Consider the following 12,766-nt stretch of genomic DNA (forward strand, 5'->3'; position numbering starts at 1 on the left):
TTTAAAAAAATAAGTAGGCTATTAGAGTTAATTGACTGAATTGAAAATGGGATTTTTTTTTTTTTCCATTTTAAGTGTTCATCCCCCTATGGCTGCTTAACTCCGAGCTCACGCGTCAGCTTCCCTACAGCTCAGCATCTTCTCAGGAGGACGGTGGGTACAGTAGTGAGCTCTGAGGAGCAGTGGGGGGTTTGGACTGAGCTCTTCTACTCAACCCAATTGTTCTCAAACTCCTGTGTGCCTAAGGATCACCTGGGTACTTGTTAAAATGCAGATTCCCAGGGCCCTTCCCCTTCCAAATGCCGAAGAGGCAGGTCTTGGCTGGGGACTCGCATTTTATTTGACACCCCCGGGTCACTGCTGCAAGTCCCCCTCGGCAGACACAGTGGGATGTGTGGTACATGTAAGCCCCGGGATTCTGCATCCATCAGAGGACGAGGACCAGATACACAGAGGCGGAGGTGCTTCCTCTGTGGCCCCCTGACTGACTGCAGCTCCCGGGCCCAGTCTAATGCACTGATCCCAATTTGCGAATGGATTGTATTCCAAATAGTATTTTGTCCAGCTTAATTGGAACTAAGAACTCACGTAGCTTTTTTGTTTTGTTCTTTCCTTTTGAATTGGTGCTTTCGGTTCTTAGGTCCCCTTATTTAACCTTTAAGGGAGGAATTTGCAGCAATAACTATTGTAGGCAGGGTTCTGGGGACAGAGAGGAGGAAAAGTCATATTACCCGGATAGGAATGCTCTCAGGCAAATTTTCTTTTCCGAGAGGATGGAGTTTGCTCCAAAGCCATACCCCTCCCTTTCTGCATTATTCTCCCTCCTGGGATCCTTTTTTAGAGGATCTTAGGGCTTTCTTAAGCCTTTTTTCCCACCCTTCTCACACCTATTCCTGGTAATCCAGTTCCCATTACCTAGGATAGGTGATGTCAACTAAGATTCAGAAGAAAGGCAATTTGGTCAAATCAGTTCATGCTAATGTGTAAATGCAGTGCTTAGCAGTAGAAGCATCCCTGGGCCAATCACAGTCTGCTTCTCTGGTTTCTTCTAGTCCCTTAACTGTGTACCTGAAAGATGTCCTACTTACCATCCTAAAGTCAGCCACCCCACTTAGAAGCCACACCCAAGCCCTTGCCAGGATCTCACTGACTACTCCTCACTCACATCTAGAGCCAGCCACTGTCTCATCTGAATCCTGGATAGGGCTGCTAAAATTGTGTAACTCCAACACAACCTGGTCTGCTATGACTTCTTCACTTAAAACCTGTAATGATTTGACTGGGCTTGTCCATAAGAAGGCTACAATTTCTCTCATTTTTTTCTATTTTCCCTCTTTGCCCATATTCCTGAGTATGTTGGAGGGCGTCCCATTTCCCAAAACCAATATTGATCATCATAGGAAATAGCAAAGACATTCCCAGCGGGCGACACAGAAGTACTTATTAGCCTGGTCCTACAGACAGACCGAGCCGGGAGTGGCTCAACTGAGTGTCCTGTCCCCTCAAATCTGGGCCTGGGTCTCTCCATCCTCTTTGTGTTGAGGTCTTCCTATTTCCTCCATCTTCCCTTTTCCTCTCATCTTTGGAAATGTCGAGCACCAATGCCTACTACTGCTAAAACCACGTACAGGACAGACAATTGGAAAGCTATGTTGAAGCAAACTTGTGTCACGTTACAAATGGGGAAAAAAGGCAATTGCATGCTTTCTAGACCAGTTCCAGTGCCCATGGCAGGTCTGAAAGAGAGGTCCAAGACCTGGGGTCCAGCTGCATTTGCTCATTTCATTCTCCCCGCAGGTGCAGAGTGACGCCTCCCAAGTACACACATTATGAATCAGCACTGGGTGGGGGCAGGTGAGGTGACAAAGGTAAACTGGAGACAAAGCCTGTCCTTTGGGACCCTATAGGTTCTGAGAGGAATCATGATTACTTGGTGAAGAAGGGTACACACAATAGAAGAGGTTAAAAAAAAATAGATATAGATAGATAGATAGATGATAGATGATAGATAGATAATAGATAGATAGATAGATAGATAGATAGATAGATAGATAGATGATAGATGATAGATAGATAGATAGATAGATGATAGATAGATAGATAGATAGATAGATGATAGATAGATGATAGATTAGGAGAGTCAGAGAGACAAAATCTGAGCTGGTTTTAAAGGCCTGGGATTGATTTATACAAGAAACCACAGGGAGAAATGTGATTCAGGTAGAAGCAACAGAGGGGCAAAAGGGCACAGAGAGCAGGTGGTCTCCTTCCAGTCTGGCCCGGGGAATAGGAGGCAGCTAAGAGAACCCAGAATCTCCAGGTGAGAAGTCCAGGGCAGGTAAAGGCTGGGAGCTGGGCGGTGCATAGGGCTAAGATTACAGGTGGGTTCAAAAGCCAAAGAATGATGTGAGCCAAGTAAAGAGGCAGGTCCTAAGGAATGTCCCCCACTTTCCTGGTTCCTTGGGGACTCCAGGCATTCTAACAAGAGACATGTTGCCTGCCAGCCAGCAGATGTGGCCCATGAATAAACATCCCCGCAGGGTTGGCGGGGTGGGGAGAATAATAAATATGAAGAAGGTGGTGGCCTGCCCCTCGGGGTCCCCCTCCCCTGCTCCCAGGGCAGCAGACACACTGGCCCGAAGGGGCGGACTCAGACATCCTCACTCTGGGCCGGGTCGCCCGCACATTAATCCGGGTGGATTTGGCCATCTTGTGACATAGCCAATCAGTTCGAGGGAGGGGACGGCAGGAACGCCTCTCCTTTCACGCCACAAAAGGATTTTCGTCCCTTGAGAGCACAATGGGAAAAAAAGCCAATCAAGGCGGGATCAGCTGTGGGCTGGTCGCTGCAGATCTGTCTCTCCCAGAGGGGGGTGGGGGGGACATATTGGTCCGTGTGGGAAACCCACAGCCTCAGCTTCTCACACATTGTTCTCCTCCTCTTCAACTGCACCCCTCCCCACCAGCCCGTACCCTCCCCTCTCCCCTCCCCAAAGCCGTTAATGCCACAAAAGATACTTTCCCCATTGTGCCCGGACAGCTGAGAGGTCCGAGCTAGCCCTACACAGCTCTGGGTCCTCTCCAGGGAGAAGGGGCTGGACCGTCCAAATGGAGAGCGGGATGCTTATCATACAAAGGAATTAAACCCACTTGGGCTCTCTCCTGCTAATCTGGGACTGTGGGGGGTTAAATACGGTTACATTTTCATTAGGTGCTAATAGCAAAAGGGCAGCTCTGGGCAGCAGGGACCAGACATTGTCATGCAGAAAGTTCCCCTGCAAAGGAAGGTCAAGGCAGGTGGGGTGGGGGGATAGGAGGGAACAGCCAGCCGTAAAGCTTGGTCTGGGGAAAAGGGTGGGGTGTGCTTGCAACGGGTGTATTGTTGGCCCCGGAATTCCATCAATGGGAAAAGTCATGTTTTCTCCAAAGGAAACAAGGTGAAATTGTTGGGGAGGGGAAGCGCTGGTGGGTGGCTGGGGACAGAGCAAGGCCACTTGGGACTAAGTCCACCTTCTAGGGAGCCCTCCCCACCAGCACTTCTACTCTGAGGCTCTGCCAGGGTTCATGGAAGATTCCAGGCATGTCTGGGGCGTGGTGTGGACAGGAAAGTTTTGGGAATCAGGAGAACTGATGTGAGCCCTGGTTCTGCCACTTTCTCGGTGGTCTTGTAGCCTGGAGCATCTGGGTGACTCTCTGAACCTGTGTCTTTGGAATGCAAAATGGAGATAAAACTTAGCACCAGGGATTCCTCAGCAGCCTCAGTGAATGCAAAGTGCCTGGTACAAAGGAGGTGCCAAGAAAGGGGGCAGCCTTTCTCCTCCCACCATCACCCCACTCCCAACCACCACTAAAAAGACATATAAAAAGGCGGGTGTTGATACAGTGGGCTAATGTCACTTCACTCCCTTGTGGTGTTCCAGCCTCCTTGCCCTGGGAGCACACTCCTCTTGTCTTCTTTTCGGTTTCTTCCAGAGCTCCGTCCAGAACTCAGCTCTGCCGCAGCCTCTTTTTTGCTTTAACTTCAGCCCATTCAGACGTTACCATCCCCCAGCCCTGAAAATGTGCCCACAAATAAATCAACGGGTAAGCTCGCGATCTATTTTCCGTTGTGGTTTTCTTCTCTGTGCATTCATTCACACACCAGCAAGGAAGGGCTTCATAGGGATGCAGAGAAGTGTGGGTGGGAAGATAAGAAAATGAACGCCCTGTGGGCTGGCCCTAGCTTTACGGTCATGGGTATATTGCCCTTTCGTTCAACCAGGCACGAGATCGTGGCTCTCCATCATTTCTCATTGCACTTGGGATTTCCGGAAACTCAGAATCCAATTGCAAGCTAAATAACAAAGTGGCAAATGAAGAACTGGCAATAAAAGACCCTAGTGATCTTTTCTATATAGTACACAACAAGAAGACGTACGTGTGGCCACACACATTCAGCAGAGGTAGAATTTTTGTATCGACCTTTTGCCCCGAGGGGGCAGAGTGCGCGCTGCTTCCTTCCCCACATAGGATGCCACTGTGCTGCTCCCATCTTCTCTCCAGTACCCACCTCTGCATACAGTGGTCCTGGATCTGCACGGAGTGATGGCCTCTGCCAGGTTTCAGGCTCCATAAGACTGCTTTTCAACTAGAAAGAAGTGCCAGGTCAGGCTAATGGTCTCCAAGAGCTGCTTAGTAACGCACTTCTGGGACGCAAAATGGCTTGACCAACAATGGTGCCTGTGGAGGGTCAACAAGAGTGAGTTGCTTTCTGGAGCCCACGCCTGGTTTCAGAGTCTCTCCAAAAAATTCAGTTGGGATGGATGTGTGGAGGGGGAGGGACAGGCAATTATTCCTTAAACTGGCCAAGAATGTCTTGCTCGGGCTAACACTTGTCTTACCATGACAGAGGCTCTCCAGTCCTTTCTGCATCATGGGAAGTAGTGTGGGCATCAGAGAGCACCACAGAAATAATGTTCTCATCTAGAGTACCTCTGAATGAGAGAACAGTTTATGCTCCAATCCAGGTAGCCTTCAGAAAAATTCCTTATTGCAAATTCATTACCAGGGATCTGATACCTGAAATCTTTAATAACCTCCCTCTTATCTTCCTCAAATATCAGATGTGATTTCCAGTCTCTTATCCGGAATGTCAAACCCGAAACCAAGGAATTCGGTGGAAGCTGAGCACTAAACCAAACTAAGGCAAAACGAGAAGGTTTCCAACTTCAACCTGGACTTTTTTTTTTTTCCTTTTAGTAAAAAGAGAAAATGCCTCACCCAAATGGTTAATAAAATTAGAATTCAAAAATCTTTCTAGGTGCAATGATAGGTCCCTTTAGAGGAGACTACTTCCCTGAAGCCAGCAGTGCTCAGAAATTACAACCGGTTTCAGCAATTAAGAGAAGTAAAACATTAAAGAGCAAGAGGCAAAGTACATTTGCATGCTAATAGCCCCTTCTGTAGGGGCTGGGAAGCTGTGTTGTACAACAAAGCAGATCACTTTCCCACTCTAGCAGTATTAACCCTTGGGTTCTCACTCCAGCTCCTTGTCTGGATTCTACTGTCTGGAATTCTTCTGGCTCTGGTTGGGGAAGACAGGGCTTCGCCACCCATCAATCCATCTGCCATGTCCTAATGCTCTCTGGCTTGAGGAGGAGGAGACAATAGAGACTCAAAACGTCTGAGTGTCTTTAGGGGTAGTAAGAGGAAGGTGGAAAGATGCACCGGGGTTGAAAAGAACATTTCCCTAGAGAACACGCTGGGCTGGGCTGGGCTGGGCATTGGCATGGGTGTCAAGCGAGACATGAATTTGAACCTGGCCATACACCACTTCCTATCAATGTGATGTCGGACAAGTTATTTAAGGTCTTGGAGCCCAGTTTGCTTATTGAATGGGGTGGAATGAGGATTAAATGAGGGAATGAGGGTAACACGTCTATGCAGCTGGCAACTGTTAAGGTAACTCTAACTGTGTTGTAGCAGGTGGCATTTGCGGTGTTTTAGGAGGAACTTTACAAAGAACATTCCGGTGCAATGCCATGAAAAATCACTATGATTTTGTTGGAGATGGAAGGCAGTACTTGTTGCCTCGTGTAGAAAGTTCATCTGGGAATAACAGCAGATAATGTAAAAGACTCCTTTTATTTCTTCCCAAGGTGGAGGCCAACAATGTTCTGGGTTCCATCAAAGATGGCAACTGTCAAGAATATACTGTATGCTTAAGGTAGCTCACAGAAATGAGGAGAAAATTCTCAGCTCCTATCGGAAGAAGATGGCATAACATACAGCTTGAGTTTGGGAGCTATGTACCCCTGGTTTTGAGATCCACTTGCTTTGAAACTGCAGGGCTGTATTACTTTGAACAAATTTCTTAACCTCCCCGGGACTCAGCTTCCCGCTATGAAATGAGGATGATAAAATGGCATGCATTTGGGGCAAGGGTTCTATGAGTAAGCACTCAACCAGAATCAATTATCAAGGGATATTTCTTTGTTTCTCTTTCGAAAATACGTCCTTCCCCATGACACAATGAGGAAGCAATGCACCAAAGCATGTCATGTCTTGGACTTCAAGCCAACTCATTGAAATCGAGTCAAGATGAGGATAAGAGAAGTTTCTATGTATGCACCAATGTCCTCATCCCTCACCACATAGTTCTGCTGATGGGAAAGAGAGGCTGCCGGAAGGAAACAGAAGTTCATCAAGGGCTGGCAAATATTAATCTGGAAACTCACGGATGGGCAGTGATGCGGGCTCTCCGGCAGCAGGCGTCCCCTTCATGTTCCTGCCACCTGTGGGCTGAACAGGCCCACCAGCCCACCCTTGCACCGGGGGCACTCACCATGACACGCCATGTATCCTCTATTCTAGATCTACCTCCAAATTACTTTCCGAGACGGGGCCAGGGAGGGGAACGGAAAGACAGAAGGTGAGCAGAAGAGCTCAGCAAAGAAGCACGGGTTGAGGTCTGTGTAAACAATTCCTTTCTCATCACCAGGTGCATTTCCCCCAGCTTGGTGGGGTTTGGCTCTGACCGTGCATTAGAATCACAGAGGAAGGTTTACAAAGCTGTGCTGGGGCTCTACCCCCATTGGTTATGATTCACTTTTTTTTTTTTTTCTGGGGTGAGCCTTGTACGTAGGTATTTTTACATGGCTCTTCAGTGACTCTGATGTGTAGCCAGGCTTGAGAACCATTGTCCCGCTTGGAAAATCCGCTGAAAGTATCCCTACCGCCCTCTTACTTTTCAGGATGTGTTTGATCAGCCACAAGGCTGCTCATTCTCGGGTACACATTAGGATTACCCAAGGACTTTGTAAAAATGAAGATGGCCAGGACCTGTCCCCAGAATTTCTGATTTAATTGGTTTGAAGTGGGATGTAGACATCCAAGATATCCCTCTACAAGCTTATACCTCCATCCATGCAAGATTATTCACACATGCATAATTTGTCACAGCTAAGATTGGAGACAAGCCAAATGTTTTTCTAGAAGAGGTGCGTTAAATAAAGTCTGGTACAATCTCAACCTAGAATACTATGCATTCCGTTAAAAAAGGATGAGAAAGATCTCTCTGCACTGATACTGAAAGATCTTGGGGATATATATAAAGAAAAAAAAAAAGCAACAGGCAGCGTAGCCTTCCTATAGGAAGGGAAAAAAATCAAGAATATGCTTTCATATTGTTTGCATCTGCATAAAGAAAGATGGGAAGAATACACAAGAAAATAATGAAAATGGTGCCTACAAGGAGCAGAGGGTGACAAATATTTAGGAACAAGGGTCAGATAGAGACTTTGTATACTATCTTAATTTCTGAAATATCTAAATTACATATTTTTTTAAAAAATAAAGTTCTTAAAAAGTTCCTCTAGGGATTCTAATGAGTCGCCAGGTTTGAAGACATTTTTCTAGGGCAGGAGTCAGCAAATTACAACTTGTAGGAACAGCACCCAGCCCGCTCCCTGTATTTCTTTTTTTTAAGGAAACTTTTATTTTGGGAATAATTTTCGACTTTCAAAACTATTGAGAACATAGCTCAGAAACTCCTTGTATATCTTACACCCAGTTATTCCCCTATTATTAATATCTTGCAGTAGTGTGTACATTTATCATAATTAATGAACAAGCATTGATAAATTATTATCAACTTAAGGCCATACTTCAAATCAGTTTCCCCTAATGTCCTTTTTCCTGGTCCAGGATCCTGTCTAGGATCTCACATTTTATGTAGTCATCATGTCTCCTTAAACTCCTCTAGGCTATGATAATTTCTCGGATTAACTTTCCCTGTTTTTGGTGACTGTGACAGTTTTGTTTGTTTGTTTGTTTGTTTGTTTGTTTTAAAGTAGGCTCCATGCCCAGGGTGGAGCTCAATGCAGGGCTCCAACTCACGACCTGAGATCAAGACCTGAGCTGAGATCAGGAGCTGGACGCTTAACCAACTGAGCCACCCAGGCGCCTCATTGACCTTGACAGTTTTAAGGAACACTGATCCAGCATTTTGTTGGATGTCCCTCAGTTGGGATCTGTCTGATTTTTTTTTTCATGATTAGACTGGGATAATGTGTTTTGGAGAGGAAGTGCACAGATGTGAGGTGCCGTTCTCATCAGCTCGTTTCCAGGGCACATGCAATCCATAAGATTCATCACTGTTGCTGTTCATCTGGAACACCTGATGCAGGGAAGGTTTGTCAGGTTTGTCCACTGAGAATTTACTCTTTCTCACCCTCCCTGTCTGTACTGTACTCTTTGGAAGAAAGTCACCTTGCACAGCCCACACCTAAGATGCACTGGCTACATAAGTTGTTTGGAATTCTGCCCAGGAGATTTGCCTGTTCTCCATTTATTCATTCAATTGCTTAGTAATGTCATTATGAACTCATGAGTATTTATTTGATACTTTGGGATATATATCATATTACTTGATTTTCTTGCTCAACCAGCTTTCCGGGGGTTCCTATATCCTTTTAACATACTCCCATCCCCTTGTGTGGTGTTTGCTCTGTTTTTGTTGTTGTTGCTTTATTTTTTGAACATTGTCTTACATTCTGGTGCTATACGATGTTCCAGGGTAATTTTGTATGTTTCTCATCCCTGTAGAATTAGCCATTTCTGCAAAGATCCCTGGCTCTTTTTACTGGAGAAGATCAAGGGCATTGGGTGTGCTCATTGCTCCTGAGGTGTCATGACTTTTAGGTTCTCTCAGCTGACGGAACAAGGAGACATATGGATGGACACTAACCTGTGCATGTATCTATAAATATTTCTATATGTAATCATCTGTATCTATGTTAAGCTAAATATGAGTTCACAGGGATGTTTCTAATGCATTACCACATGGATACTTCTCGCGTCCTCTCCTTATTTATTTATAATCTCCCACTCTAACAATAAGAAACCAGATCCCACCATCCTCCATCCATCAACTTAATTGTCCAATTCTGGCATTCATGCATAATGGCTTCAGAGTTCTTTTTTTTCTTAATAAAGATTTTATTTATTTATTTATTTGAGAGAAAGAGCACACGAGCAGGGGAGAGGGGCAGAGGGAGAGGGAGAAGCAGACTCCCCTCTGAGCAGGGAGCACGATGCAGGACTTGATCCCAGGACCCTGGGATCATGACCTGAGCCGAAGGCAGACGCTTAATCAACTGAGCCACCCAGGCGCCCAGCTTCAGAGTTCTTAACTCATCTGCCTGTAGTCTTACAAACTCCACTCATTTCCAAAGTTAATTAGGTCAGTACTTTGTTCCCCAACTTCATTCATTATTTGCTTACATTTGTAATATACTGAAGATTCTTTTGTCGCATTCTACATTCCACCTCAGGATTCCCCCAAATGCTTAAGTGATTTTTAAAAATTTGTATAAAGTCTACTTTCTGCACTGTAAAGTTCTATGGGTTTTGATAAATGTTTAATGTCTTGTACTCATCATTACAGTATCATCCAGAACAATCTCTCTGCCCTAAAAAATTCCCTGTGTTCCACCTCTTCAACTATCCATCCCCTCTGAACTGCTGGGAAGCACTCATCTGTTTACCATCTCTATAGTTTTGCCTTTCCCAAAAGTCATATAATTGTAATCTTATACTTTTTCAGACTGTCTTCTTTCACTTAACAATATGCATTTGATCTATCCATGTCTTTTGATGGCTTGATGGTTCAATTCTTTTTATTGCTGAATAATATTCCATTGTATGAATATGCCATGGTTTATTTATCCCTTTACCTATGAAGGATATCTTGGTTGTTTCTAGTTTGGGACAATTATGAATAAAACTGCTATGCACAGGCCGATTTCTGTGTGGACATACGTTTTCAAACCAGTTGGGTAATACCTGGAGCGTGATAGCTGAATTGTAGGGTAAGACTGTGCTCAGTTTTATCAGAAACTGCCAAATTGTCCTCCAAAGAGGCTGTATCATTTTGCAATCCCACCAGGAACATATGAGAGTCCCTGCTGATCTGCACCCTTGCCAAAAGTTGGGATTGTCCGTTTTTGGATTTTAGTTATTTTAATAGATATGAAGAAAAAGGTCATTGTTTTAATTTTTAATTCTTTAATGACATACTGAGTATCTTTTCATGTGCTGAGTTGCCATCTACATGCCTTCTTTGGTGAAGTTCTGTTCATATCGTTTACTCATTAATTGGTATGTTTTCTTATTGTTGAGGTTTTTTTGTCTTGTTTTTTGTTTTTTGAAGATTTATTTATTTATTTTAGAGAGAGAGAGAGTGAGCAGGAGCAGGGGAGGGACAGAAGAAGAGGGAGAAGAAGACTCCCCTCTGAGCAGGGAGCCTGATGAGGGGCTCAATCCTGGGACTCCGGGATCATGACCTGGGCCAAAGGCAGGTGCTATTAACCAACTGAGCCACCCAGGCTCCCCTGACTAGCCCTTTAGTAACCCTTGAAATCTGATCGTGTGAATCCTCCAACTATGCCCTTCTTCTTCAGTATAGTGTTGCCTAACTGAGGTCCTTTGCCCTTTCATATAAACTTTAGAATCAGTTTATTAATATCTACAAAATAGCTTGCTGAGATTTTGATTGGAATAGTGGTGAATCTATAGATTGAGTTAGAAGAACTGACATTTAACAATATTGAGTCTTCTAATCCATGAACGTGGTATAGCTCTCTATTTATTTAAATCTTTGATTTTTTCCCCATTGGTGTTTTTTGTTTTCCTGCCTGTTTTTATAAATAACATTTCATTGGTCTGTAGCCATGTTTATTCATTTATGTGTTATCTGTGGTTGCTTTCATGCTATACTGTCAGACTTGAGTAGCTGCAACAGAAACTACAACTGACAAAGCCTAAACTTACTACCTGGCCCATTACAGAAAAAGTTTTCTGATCCCTGATGCAGAGTTTAAATTGCTGAGCATCTTTCTTTCAACCCTGCTTTCAATGATCTCTTTCTCTTTGTTGGCTTTGGGAAAGAAGACATGATCTAAAAAGGAATAAGGGCATCCTGAACCTCAGCAATGAGTTAAAATTCTCCCTTTCAGGCAGCGAACAGAGGATCAGTAGGAACCTTCCTTATTATCAAGGTTTTGTGGGTTGAGTTTAGAAGTAGATTATTTATAGGTTTGTTTATGTTCTGAACTCAGTACTGTTGGCCTAGCAGTATCTTAATGCCCATCATAGCATGTGAAACACAGAAGGTTCTTAATAAATGTTTGATGGATGAATGAAATGAGGAATGAACAATGTATGACAAAAGAATCCTCTGGGGTCTGTTGAAGTGCAGAAGTAACATCCTCAGGAGCTATGAAATGGGATAAATGGAACAGATACATGAGCCATGTAGCTAGCAGTGGATATATAAAAAGGATGGTCCTTTGTCTCTCAGGGAAGCAAACAGATAACCTGAACACTGGTTTCTACACTTAGCAAATGCAGTCTTGAATTGAGTCTGGATCAGTACCAAAGCAACAGGGAGAAGAATGTCTATTGAGCATTACCATGCTCCAGGCATCATGCTAGGGTCTTTACACATACTATTTCCAAACCACGCAATAGTTGCAAAGTAGCTCTTAGTGATCCAATTTTGAAGATGAGCAAACTAAGAATCAGAGAGCAAAGTGACTCCTTCAAGATCTCTTCATTTTGAAGTAGCAGAGACAAAACTAACTGTGTGTGTGGGGGGGAGAGGTGTAAAGGAATCTTGATCCACATGTTACCTTTCAGCCATATTCAGTGCGAGTGCCAGCAAATAGCACAATATGCTGCAGCACTCCCTGCCATCCTCCAGTCAGTATCTATAGATGCCAACTCCAGGGATCTCACAGGCATGTCATAGACATTAAGAGACTAGAAGACATATTTCTATGTCCATGAAAGTCCATCCCTACTCCTAGTTTGTTAATCAATTGATTGGTCAGCCAAGGAAGTCACTTCCAGCTGAGAGCACAGCCCTCCATAGCAGGCACTGGAGGAACATCAGCAAAGGGAGAGACCTACTTCCTTCCCAAAGGAGCCTCATGTTCTCCTTGGGAGTCTAGCACGCATGTACATGTATGTCCACCAGGAGAGTCAATGAAGTCATTTAACAAGTGATCATAACCACATAGATTTATATATATATAAAATATATATATATATAGGCATTGACTCAGTATGACTAAACTGTGGGGACCTCAAACTCTCCAATTGTTTGTGCATTCATTTATACAACAAATCCTCAGCAGTATCTGATTGCCACTGTCCAAGTAGTCATCTAAACAACAACAACAAAAAACTAACATTTTTATAGTACTTTATAGTTTACATAGACCTT

General features: G+C 44.2%; 1 long non-coding RNA gene across 2 annotated transcripts in view; it reads right to left on the bottom strand.

Annotated features, from left to right (window-relative positions):
• LOC144380884 (uncharacterized) overlaps positions 1–12,766 on the bottom strand; it is a 97,621-nt gene that overhangs the window by 19,652 nt on the left and 65,203 nt on the right. The window lies entirely within an intron of this gene.

Source organism: Halichoerus grypus, chromosome 2, assembly GCF_964656455.1.
Source record: "Halichoerus grypus chromosome 2, mHalGry1.hap1.1, whole genome shotgun sequence".
Taxonomy (NCBI): domain Eukaryota; kingdom Metazoa; phylum Chordata; class Mammalia; order Carnivora; family Phocidae; genus Halichoerus; species Halichoerus grypus.